Source organism: Colias philodice, chromosome 14, assembly GCF_061535455.1.
Source record: "Colias philodice isolate Cphi_HAF_F1 chromosome 14, ilColPhil1 Martin Lab GWU primary, whole genome shotgun sequence".
NCBI lineage: Eukaryota > Metazoa > Arthropoda > Insecta > Lepidoptera > Pieridae > Colias > Colias philodice.
This window is the reverse complement of record NC_143099.1, coordinates 5,324,079-5,337,705: the sequence shown is the minus strand read 5'-3', so window position 1 is coordinate 5,337,705 and position 13,627 is coordinate 5,324,079. Positions and strand designations below refer to the sequence as shown.

The following is a 13,627-nucleotide window of genomic DNA, read 5'->3' as shown; positions in this document are numbered from 1 at the left end:
TTTATTAAAAAAACAGATTTCCATTAAATAAATTTATCATCACCAATATTTTTCTTTTATTTAATATTATTTCAATGTCAGCCGCTTTTCTGAGTGAAGCTGTTACAAGAGCTTCACAATACTACATACCTACTGTATTTTTTTCTTGCTTTTTTTTTTGGTTTGCTACCTCAAACCTTTCGACTAGGTGACCGAATTTGGTGATACCTTTTTATTTTAAAGCTAGTGCCTTCCGCTAGATTCCATGTTTTCGATGTCATATCTCTTTTATACTAACCATATATGAATAAGAGTCGATTAAATTTTCTTCCAAGGCATTAAAATGTTTATTGTGGAACAAATATTAGGTACGCTTTTTATTATAAAGAATAATATGTATACCCACCGCAAGTCGCAGCTTATTTAGTAGCAAACATCTTAACAAAACCACTTGTTTGCTTTTTACTATTATAAAATTAGTTTGTGTTGGTACTTTCCTTAAGCAAATAAGCTTTTCGTCTTTGCACGTCTAGACTCTAGTCCATTGAATGAGTCCCTCCAAGGGGGGTCTAGAGTGCGTGAGTTAGTAACGTAAGATGTTTCTTCGGAAACATGTCAAGAGTCCCTAGGTAATAAACATACTAAAACCCCGGGCCACTAGGAGGAGCCCCGGAGTGGGGGGAGGGGGAAAATGGGTCCATTTTTTCATTTTTCGCTTAAATCTCAAAAACGGTACATGTTAGAGAAAAACTTTCAAGGAAAAGTTGAAAGGCCATAAAATTATCTACAAGTTGTACCTGAATCATTTTTTCCTATATCCTACCGTTTCTGAGTTATACGCAGTAAAACATGATTTTGGCTCAAACAATTTCCACATCAATCGATCAAAAAATATTTCTTTCTTCCAAAAAACTCAAAAGTGCAACTTGTGACCGGTACTGATAGATTGCTCTTAATTAGGTCTATAATTGGTAAAATAAACACATTCCTCCATGGAAGCCTTTAGGAGGAATCGATTGTCAAAATATTATATTACTAGCTGTGCCCGCGACTTCGTCCGCGTGGAATAGTGACTGCATAGTAGGTGACTACTTAACTTTTATTGAATAAACACGTACTACCATAAATAATTAAAAGAACTGTTAATAAATTTATTACTAAACTGAGCTAAAAAATAAAAAATAAATGCCTAGTTAATTTTCTACGTAAAATTTATTTTAAATTATGTCATATTATTTTTAGGCACCAGGAGGGAAGGGAGCAAATTTATTTTTCTTCCTTCCTTGTATGGATGTTTTTGACAATATATCATGCAGCAACTGAGCGCCGAGAAAAACTTCAAAACGCAAAGGAATAGAATCCGCTATCGATACTAATTGACATAAGCGTATGATGTTTTGCTAAGGATTTGTTCACCCTACCAACGACGACGACGACCACGAACAAAATTTTCATCCAGTCGTAATTTAACAAAATTGTGCTAAACACAATTAAAAATAAATTATTAAAATTTCCTGTCGTTCTGGTGATTGGAATTTTTATTTTTGAGATCAACGAATGAAAAAATAGATTTTTCGTAGAAACGGTGGCTCCTAGAAAACAATGTATTTGAAGTTTTTTATAGATAATTTTACCGTTTCTACGAAAAATCTATTTTTTCATTCATTGATCTCAAAAAAAAATTCCAATCACCAGAACGACAGGAAATTTTAATAATTTATTTTTAATTGTGTTTAGCACAATTTTGTTAAATTACGACTGGATGAAAATTTTGTTCGTGGTCGTCGTCGTCGTTGGTAAGGTGAACAAATCCTTAGCAAAACATCATACGCTTATGACAATAATTAGTATCGATAGCGGATTCTATTCCTTTGCGTTTTGACGTTTGTCTCAGCGCTCAGATCTTTCCTGTCTCACGCCTGTAGTAACTAAACCGTTTAGACCGTGCAATAAAAATTAAATTAAAAAAAAAACTAACGCAACGAAGAAAAGTGCATAGAAAAAGGAATAAATAATTTTACAAACTTCCCGAAGATCTTTAAAAATAAATACCATTTTAAATATTTATAAAAATAAAAATGTTGTGTGGTTTTATGAAACCACGGTAAAAGTGAAACTTAGGCACAAAATTATCGTATTTGTACGATAATAATTATCGTACGGTTCCGAACACTGCTTTATACCTACTCGGCAGCCGACCGTCACGCGACATGCGCTACACAGACCAAAAAGTTTGAGACGATGTAATAAAAGTTTCACTTTAAAAAAACAAAGTCATCGGGGCTGCCATACCATCATTATCATAATATCATATACAATTATATTTTTTTTATAATGGTACTTAATTTTAAAGATCGTCGGGAAGTTTGTAAAATTATTATTTATTCCTTTTCCTTCGTTGCGTTGGGTTTTTCTTTTTAATTTTTAAATTTTTAACTTCGGTTTCTTATTCATGTTTCTTATTTCATGTGATATTTTCAAGTGAGTTTTTGACCTCTACCTCCATATTAGAAAGAAAAAGAAAGAAAGAAAAGAAATTATTATTATTATTGTGTTTGGCTGTGTTTTTTTTTAGCCAAAAAAAAACACAGCCAAACACATTATAAAATTTATCTTACAATTGGGCAAACGGAGACAGCCTCAGCAAAATGCTGCACAAAAGCAGCGCTGATTTTCAGGCTGTACCGGCGATTGCGGTTACATACTTACATTACATTCCTACATCATATTGATATCTATAAGTTTGTTGCTCCTTGATATCTTTTTGGTATCTTTAGGAAAAAAAAATTGCCAAGAGCCAGGCCTATGTGGCTTTGAGTAGAATTCAAAATTTCCAGGGTGTGGCTATCCTCCCGCTCCCATATCCCCCTCTTCTTTAACAGACTTTCAACCCTTCTCTTTCCACACCTAGTAAATGGCAGAACCGATTTTGATGTAAACCATATTATCTAATTATACCTATATGTATTATGTACACGTCATATCCTGTCGTTTGATGCTCCATTTGGTTTATTTATCTAACAACTGTCACCCCTAAATGTAATAAACGGATGAACCGATTTCGATAAAACACGTTGCTCTTTTATATTTTGATATGCCGCTTGAGTATATTATTTGATCACATTCGATTATTGTTCATTCCCACTTTTACCGCTGTAATCTAATAAATGGATAAACCGAATTGGATAAAAATATAACTAATATTTTTTCCCACATTCCCACTTTTACCTCTATATACCTAGGTATAATAAATGGATTAACCGATTTTGATACACTTTATCTAAGAACCAGCGTCGGAAAATATGCTGCCTAACACGCATCTAATTCGTATTACCTGTTAGCGAGCTACGGTGGCACAAACAGACACACATAGCGGTCAAACACTTATCACCCATCTTTTTGCGTCGGGGGTTAAAAATATAATACGACATAATTTAAAGGACATTTTATGTATAAAATTTACCTAGAAGTAAGCATAATTCTAATTTGACCCCTTCCCCCCCTACTACCTCAGCTTACCCCCCCCACCCTTGGGGACTTTCGATATGATCACCTGGACATTTATAAGGAAAAACTGTAGCGTATAACAGATAACTTACGTTTTATCGTACACTGTATAGTGTACAATAGAATGCCTTAGCAAATGTTCGCCGTGAATACTTAAATGGTAATAACTTTTTTATTTACGAACCGATTAACATGAAATCCATACTTAATATTATAAATGCGAAAGTAACTCTGTCTGTCTGTCTGTCTGTTACTCAATCACGCCTAAACTACTGAACCAATTTTCATGAAATTTGGTATGGAGATATTTTGATAACCGAAAAAGGACATAGGCTACTTTTTATCCCGGGAAAATGAAATCCCGGAAATCCCACGGGAACGGGAACTATGCGGGTTTTTCTTTGACTGCGCGGGCGAAGCCGCGGGCGGAAACCTAGTAAACACTAAATGTTAAATGAAGATTACCACAATATATTAATGAAAATCGCATCTAAATCGGATAAGCCGTTTCTGAGATTAGCGTGCACAAACATACAGACAAACAGACAAAAAAATTTATAACTACAGTTTTGGGTTTGGGATCGATTTAATAATAACCCCTGCTATTTTTTTTTTACATATTTTTATTGTACAGACATCACTTTTCTAGAATTTTATTATATGTATTGATTGACCACGCGCAAGGTTACTAATTTCCACTACATCCTCATGCAAATCGTCAATTTTTATGAACATTGAATCTGTAAATAAAAAAAAATCAAAAGATAAGTACCTAATTTTATTAAAAAGCTACTAACAAATAAAGTTTTATCAAGAACTAAAGTGACCTTCTTTGGGCGTATAATATAGTCTTGTAAAAGTTATACATAAAAATAAAATTTCATCATTTTCTTATTTTGTCATAACTTTAACTAATTAAAAACATGAGTATAACTATATAATTATAATAAACAATAAATATAAAAGCTACAACTTACCTTTTGTGGGAACGCAAGAAGGCGAAAATTAAAAAATAGCCGAAGATTTTTAAAAATGTAACGAATGAACACAATCACTGTTATCTACTATTACCCAAAGAGAATACAAATACTACGTCTATTACCTATATAACTGTAATGGTGTCTTGTTTGACATCAAATAATAAACATCTACCCTCACTTATAAAAATTTAGTATATTCACATGAAATATAAGCGCACCTGAAATGGACTCTGGGAAGATATGAATTATTTATTTAACTTTAAAAAACCTCACCAACATCATAATTCATAATATTTAAATTATGAATTTCCAAGGAGCGTTAATATTATGTAAATTGATTTAATTTTAATGAAATCTCATAGATGGCGCTGTTTTAAATTTGTCTTTATACTACTAAGATTCATTATACTGTTTCTCTGCCAAAATTACTTAAATGATGTAGTTTTTATAGTGTAAAGGTAGACAATAGCATGGCTTACTCAAAAACAACATTTAAACATGAGTCTTTATATTGTACGCTGTCGTAGTACACGGAATACGTAAGAAAAATAAAGGTTCACAGCTCCTCCCCCGAAGGTGATAGCATGATAATATGTATATAACAGCCTGACCCGACCTGTTAGTAATATTCATGCAAAATTTGAAGTAAATCTGTGCAGTACTTTCTGAGATTAGCCTGGACAAACATACAGACAAACAGACAAACAGACAAACAGACAAACCGACAAACAGACAAAAATTCTAAAAACTATGTTTTTGGCTTCTATATCGATTATAGATCATGGATTATGTATTCTTTTAAAAAAATATTCAATGTACAGTTTTGACTTTCCTACGATTTTATTATATGTATAGATGGTAGTTTGAGTTACTGAACTTGATCTTTTTATTTTTTTCTTCCAAAAAACTCAAAAGTGCAACTTGTGACCGGTACAGATAGATTGCACATAATTAGGTCTATCATTGCTAAAAATACCAGATTCCACCACGGAGGCGTTTACGGGGAATTGAATTTTATCAGGGTAGTTACGATACATGAACTTTTTATTTTTTTCTTCCAAAAAGCTCAAAAGTGCAACTTGTGACCGGTACAGATAGATTGCTCATAATTAGGTCTATCATTGATAAAAATACCAGATTCCACCATGGAGGCGTTTACGGGGAATTGAATTTTATTAGGGTAGTTAGTTAAAAAGTTCATGTATCGTAACTACCCTAATAAAATTCAATACCTCCTAAAGGCCTCCATGGTGGAATCTGGTTTTTTTATCAATGATAGACCTAATTATGAGCAATCTATCGGTACCGGTCACAAGTTGCACTTTTGAGTTTTTTTGGAAGAAAAAAAATAAAAAGTTCAAGTATCGTATCTACCCTAATAAAATTCAATTCCCCGTAAACGCCTCCATGGTGGAATCTAGTATTTTTATCAATGATAGACCTAATTATGAGCAATCTATCTGTACCGGTCACAAGTTGCACTTTTGAGTTTTTTGGAAGAAAAAAATAAAAAGATCAAGTTCAGTAACTCAAACTACCCTAATATAGTATTTTGACAATCGATTCCTCCTAAAGTCTTCCATGGAGGAATGTGTTTATTTTACCAATTATAGACCTAATTAAGAGCAATCTAACAGTACCAGTCACAAGTTGCACTTTTGAGTTTTTTGGAAGAAAAAAATAAAAAGATCAAGTTCAGTAACTCAAACTACCCTAATATAGTATTTTGAAAATCGATTCCTCCTAAAGGCTTCCATGGAGGAATGTGTTTATTTTACTAATTATAGACCTAATTAAGAGCAATCTATCAGTATCGGTCACAAGTTGCACTTTTGAGTTTTTTTGGAGAAAAAAAATAAAAAGTTCAAGTATCGTAACTACCCTAATAAAATTCAATTCCCCGTAAACGCCTCCGTGTTGGAATCTGGTATTTTTATCAATGATAGACCCAATTATGAGCAATCTATCTGTACCGGTCACAAGTTGCACTTATGAGTTTTTTGGAAGAAAAAAATAAAAAGATCAAGTTCAGTAACTCAAACTACCATAATATAATATTTTGACAATCGATTCCTCCTAAAGGCTTCCATGGAGGAATGTGTTTATTTTACCAATTATAGACCTAATTAAGAGCAATCTATCAGTACCGGTCACAAGTTGCACTTTTGAGTTTTTTGGAAGAAAGAAATATTTTTTGATCGATTGATGTGGAAATTGTTTGAGCCAAAATCATGTTTTACTGCGTATAACTCAGAAACGGTAGGATATAGGAAAAAATGATTCAGGTACAACTTGTAGATAATTTTATGGCCTTTCAACTTTTCCTTGAAACTTTTTCTCTAACATGTACCGTTTTTGAGATTTAAGCGAAAAATGAAAAAATGGACCCATTTTCCCCCTCCCCCCACTCCGGGGCTCCTCCTAGTGGCCCGGGGTTTTAGTATGTTTATTACCTAGGGACTCTTGACATGTTTCCGAAGAAACATCTTACGTTACTAACTCACGCACTCTAGAACTTTTTATTCAATGGACTACTCAGTGATCTCGAAGATTATTTATTCCAAATATCTAATATTAGATCTGGAGTACATCATTGTTAAATATATTTTCATCATTTGTGACACCACAAAAGATTATTCATATTGCAAATTTTGAAATACAAACCCGAATATTCGGTTGTAACAAATTTAAAAATTATTCTGTGATAATTTAAAAAAAAATTGAGTGAATTTTATTTTAGATTTCATGACTAAATAAGTATTTTACATAATAAATATTAAAGTTATACTTTGCGTTCCATGTTCCATTGCGTTGGAATTTTCGAAGAAACAATTTTCTCTTCTTGACACTGAAGATTAATCAAGATGAAAGTTCCAATATCGTAGTTCCTTTGAAAATGTAATCTTAAAAATTAATCGAAACTAATTTTTACTGTGAATGAACATACGTTTTGCGGTTTGTAGAGAAATTTCTAATATGTTGCTATTTTCATATTATGAATCAAAAGTTCGACGACATGGACAACGAAAATGGGCTGATGAATTGATGATCATGACTTTCTTTTAAATCATATAAATGTGTGTATTTAGGAAAGAATTTAATTGAGATAATTAAATTCTTTCTTATACTTATTGAAATATTCATAAAAGTGTCATAGTTTGTATCTACCCTTACTTTACAAGATGTCTAACAAACATTGTCTGGCCATTCAGGAGGACAAAACTTTTTGTTTGCTTTTTATAAAATTTTATGCTCGTAGTCTTTATTGAAACATTTAATCACATTCCCCGAATATTAACATTGGAATTTTAATAAATTTGACCAATGTGTGCGTTCATATTTTCATAAATTGAGATTGGTAAATGTTAGTCTAATATAACAAAGATATTTTTATTAGTCTTTATTTCTAGAGACATTTAAGTGTTTAAATAATGAAAACAGAACACTTGCATTTGGTATTTTTTACAACACATAAATTCCTTACAGTCTTATGACAATGTAGAGGTATATTAATACTATCTTAGAAATTGACAATAAACACTGCCTCCGTTCCAAACGTTCACGATCATAAAGTTTGTGATTTTAGTTTTCGAGACGCGTCTATTCACTTTAATCGTCGTTAAATTTACGATCAAATTGAAAATAAAGCGACCCCGCAATATAATGGGAGATAAATATTCTAGATAAAGTACCTATGAACCTTTTTATCTTAATTTCAAAATAATTCGCACAACCTGATTAGGTTTTTATTGAAAGGGGTCTCTAGTCCTTTTTAAGCATTTTAAAAATAGGTCCTATAAAATACGATGTAGGTACATAATATAAAATGTCTGCCATTTATATTTTAAACGAATTAGAATACATTATTGCTCAGTTTATAAAAGTTGGGTTGTCAAAAATAATGATAGCTAATCAATCTCCCAACATCGGCTATATTTTCTTATTCAGTCGTCAAACGTAAATAATTTCTCCCCAGAGAAATAAAGTGAAGAATAATTTTCTAGAACAATTCATTTTACTTTCTTGTAATAGCCAAGTGTCAATTTCGTCTAACAAGACACGTCATATTAGTCATAAAGTCGAAAATCGGCGGCTATTGTTGAATTATTCAAGAAAAATTGAAAAGATGCTATGAACGATCTTGATATGTCCAGACACCGCCTGAAATATATTACTTTCTACGTTTTTAAAGTCAATTTTATGTGACGTTAGCTTTATAGACGCAATTTTAATAGAAATTACATGTTGGAGCATCATGATAATATATCGACTCATTCGTCGTGATTGCTTAAATCTCAAGGCGCAGTCTGCATAAAATACAAATGAACCATTTAAATGAGACATGCGTCAAAATAATCTATACATATAATAAAATCGTAGGAAAGTCAAAACTGTACATTGAATATTTTTTTAAAAGAATACATAATCCATGATCTATAATCGATATAGAAGCCAAAAACACAGTTTTTAGAATTTTTGTCTGTTTGTCTGTTTGTCTGTTTGTCTGTTTGTCTGTATGTTTGTCCAGGCTAATCTCGAAAAGTTCTGCATAGATTGACTTCAAATTTTGCATGAATATTACTAACAGGTCGGGTGAGGCTTTTTTAAACATATTATCATGCTATCACCTCCGGGGGAGGAGCTGTGAACCTTTTTTTTTCTTACGTATTCCGTGTATTACGACAGCGTACAATCTAAAGACTCATGTTTAAATGTTGGTTTCGGGTAAGCCATGCTATTATCTAGCTTTACACAATAAAAACTATGTCATTTACGTAATTTGGGCAGAGAATCAGTTTAATGAATTTATTAGTATACAAATTTGAAACAGCGCCATCTATGAGATTTCGTAAAAATCAAATCAATTTACATGTTAACACTACTGAACACAATGTTAAAAATTAATAATTTAAATATAATTATGTTATTTATTTATTTAACTCTTTAACCCATATCTTCCCTTCCCTATAAGGTGCGCTTATAATTCGTGTGAATATACTACATTTTTAAAAGTGAGGGTAGATGTTTATTATTTTAAGTCAAACTAGACACCATTACAGTTAATCTAATATTGATTGTGTTCATTGGTTACATTTTTAAAAATCTTCGTGTTTTAAAAATTCGATAACGAGGCGGGACTCGAACCAGCATTCTTTAATGGTCGAATTTTTTCTATTCTTTATAAATTTATTGTTTATGAATTTATATTTATAAACAATAATACAAAAAGGTTAGTTCGTTGATAATTATTATTCCTTCATCATTTACATGTTGTAAGTAAAAATATACTTTGACTGTTAATACTTTTGTTCAGTATTTACCTGTATGATTATTGCTTGGTAATTAATATATTTTCATGTCGTATACCTAATTAAAAACATAAGTTTGATGTGAAACTAGCTGGATTTATTTTTACACACTCACAGTCTTATATTTTGTGTTAATGTTAAAATAGTATCTATTTATAGTGTAAATCATAATATTTTTTCACAATTAAAAATATTTCCTTTTTTTGATGGTGTTGGCATCGAATTAAACCGCGCTGTCGTTTCGTTCACAAAAAGTGAAGTTATGAGGACCAAATATGTAGCCGCCTCAACTTACGGAAACGAGAGTAACCTGCGTTGTCTGTTAGTTATTGTATAGTCGAATTTAACGTTACATGGAAATTGGCATCTAATTATATGAATAATACTTATATTAAATCTGTAGAGGTCAATTCTGTACATGAAATATATTTCCTAAATAACTATCACGAGGTGATTAGGGATCGACACTGACGCCAAAAATTTTTGTCCGTCTGTCTGTCTGTATAACCGTTATAGAAACAAAAACTACTCGACGGATTTAAACGAAACTTGGTACAATTATTAGTATGAAAGAAATGTTCTCCATATTATATAAAAAATATCTCCCGACATCATAATTAATGTCTATCTTTTATGGTTGAGCTTAGGAGTTCAAAGCTTTCTGATTATATTTGTCTACTAGCTGTGCCCGCGACTTCGTCCGCGTGGAATAGTGGGATGTGGGACGTGGAATATGGGACCTATGAACATGGGCTCAGGGTAGGGCAACAATAATTGTTTTTATTTTCATGCTTCCACTCCCACGCCCACTCCCAGGCCCACGCCAACGCCCACGCCCACTCCCCTTCACAATTGGTACCTACCAGATCAAAGCCAGGGTAAGCGCCCCACCCAGCCCCACCGTGGCTACGCCCATGCTGAATTACTACTTAACATACAATTATTGAGTAAATACGTACTACTATAAATAATTAAAAGAATTGGTATTAAAATTTCTTACTAAACTGAGCTAAGAAACTTACGTACCAACTTATTAAAGAAAATCAAGAAATGAAATGCCTAACCTATACCAAATAGTTACTACATAATATTGTAATTAAAAATTATGATTAGTATATAATATCGAAAATCAAAAAAGAAATGCCTAACTAATTCTACGTAAAATTTCTTTTAAATTATGTCATATTATTTTTTAGGAACCAGGGGGGGAGAGGAGCAAATTCTATTTCCTTCCTTTCTTAACCCGTGACACGTTCTACGCACAATATTTGTGTCGTAACGCAAATTGTACTGTAGTGTACTGCGCACAAACTCTGTGCCTAACGCGGCCCGTGACATTGAAGGCCATCTGTAGTGAATTACAAGTGAATGTTTCCAGTATAAAAAATATTTCTCTATGCCTTAAACATTTATAATTCGAATCGACACGACTCCGAGACAGGCAATAGAGACCAAAACCACAAAATAAAAAAAAAAAGTGAATCATTGATTGAGTTGCGTCATCGGCCATAGTTTGTGACATTTGTCTTGTTCAACGAATATTTGGATTGTGAATTATGCCGAGAGGAATAATTAGATGAGTGATAATTGAGACGTATATTACTGGAAATTTTACGTAGAATACGTTTATGATATTGGTTTTAGGGATATTTGAAGAATACTCAGTGAAAAAGTGTCTCAACTTTTCAGTGCGGAAGACGCAAAATGGCGCTTTTTTTCTTGTTTGTGAATAATGGAGATTTGTTATTATTCATAGTGAAATACGTCGTGTTAAATGTGTGAAAATATAAGTGAATGTATTTGGCAATCGTGTAGTGATATGAAAACGTGAATATGATCATTTGATGACTCAGCATTATCATGTAAGTGTTAGTATGTAAGCAATTAAAATTAAAACAAAAGAAAATCATTTTTTTATAATTTTATAGAAAAAATATATCGTCATGATTACATTTTTATGCTATAACTAGTTTCTTCCTCTTTCCAAAAATATATAATACATGGCATATAATTATAGAACAATAGGGTAAATAAAATTTTCAAACTCGGTAGTCATAAAAAAGCTAGATTTCGTGAACTCCCTTGACACTATCGGGATCGGTGCCGGCTGTGCGCCAGACGCGTGATAGGTTAAATGGATGTTTTTAATAATGTATGGTGTAGCCACTGATCAGCTTAATCGATACTCAATTTTTATCAAATCCAGCAACAAATCCAAATTAGATGTTTCCTGTCTCACGCACCTAACTAAAGGCTGAAGAGAGAGAGAGGGAGCACGTAACTTAACCGTTTAGACGAAGAAAAGTGTATAGAAAAAGGAATAAATAATTTCATAAACTTCCCAACGATCTTTAAAAATAAATTATTATATCATTTTTTTCATTCCCACTTTTACCCCTATGTAGGTATAATAAGTAGATGAACCGATTTCGATACAATTTATCTAAGAACCAGCGTCGGAAAATATGCTGCCTAACAAAAAAAAGCCGCATCTAATTCGGTTTACCTGTTAGCCAGCTACGGTGCCATAGACAGACACACACACACACACACAGAAATACATAGCAGTCAAACACATAACACCCGTCTTTTTGCGTCGGGGGTTAAAAATATAATACGACATAATTTAAAGGACATTTTGTGTGGAAAATTTACCTATTAGAAGTAACCATAATGTTAATTTGACCCCGCCCCCCCTACTACCTCAGCTTACCCCCAAACCCTTGGGGAATTTTGATATGATCATCTGGACATGTAAAGGAATAACTGTAGCGTATAACAGATAAATTACGTTTTATCGTACACTGTACCTACAGTGTACAATAGAATGCCTTAGCAAATGTTCGCCGTGATTACTTATAAATTGTCATAACTTTTTTATTTATGAACCGATTGACATGAAATAAACACTAACTGTTAAATGAAGATTACCACAATACATTAGTGAAAACCGCATCTAAATCGGATAAGCCGTTTCTGAGATTAGCGTGCACAAACATACAGACAAACAGACAAAAAAAATTTTAACTACAGTTTTGGGTTCAAGATCGATTTAATAATAACACCTGCTAATTTTTTTCTACATATTTTCATTGTACAGACATCGCTTTTCCACAATTTTATTATATGTATTGATGATGATGATGATTGATGATTATAACACTCTCAGTCCGTTTTAACTTAATTTTTATTTACTCGCATCAGTGCCACCTAAAAAATCTTTATATCGAAATTCGAGCAAAGCTAAGAAAATGAGAAATAAGAGTTCTCAAGGATCGTTAGAGGTAAGAGGCTTACTATTGACCGAAAACAACATATTGTGTTATGCCGAGAACCTGAAACCGCTTCACAACGAGAATTGCGGCTCACAGCTGACCGCGAACGGCATGTACTATCCTGTGAGACCGAAACCTTCACTGAGAGGGTATAACGTCTCACAGCTGATCACAAATGGCATATTTTATCTCGATAATCTGAAACTTTTATTCAATATGAAGACCGATTGACAAATGATAGGGTGCACCATAATATTATTCGATCTCTTGAAGATGAACATGAGCATAAGCAATGACTAGAGTAAGGACGCGAATATTACCATTATTTGAGACAAGATTATTTGAGACAAGTACGATTAATAAGTTTGTTTAATGAAAGATTAAGAATTGAAACTATTAATTGGTCTCTTGAAACGGACGAATAGCGAGAGGCCCGTCTTACTGTAGACAGATTTCGACAGTCTTAATGACTTAAGAGGTAAACATAGAAGATCAATCTACGAATTCGGTGGTGTGGTCCGACAAATATAAAAGTGGGTTTGCTTATAACCTCACAATTGATTACAGATCATCTTCT

General features: G+C 32.6%; 1 long non-coding RNA gene across 1 annotated transcript; it reads left to right on the top strand.

Annotated features, from left to right (window-relative positions):
* Positions 1–5,310: 5,310 nt before the first annotated feature.
* On the top strand, positions 5,311–6,696 carry LOC149482830 (uncharacterized). The gene is made up of 2 exons (XR_016316635.1): positions 5,311–5,554; positions 5,823–6,696. It is a non-coding gene; the product is annotated as an uncharacterized LOC149482830 (long non-coding RNA).
* The last annotated feature ends 6,931 nt before the right edge of the window (positions 6,697–13,627 follow it).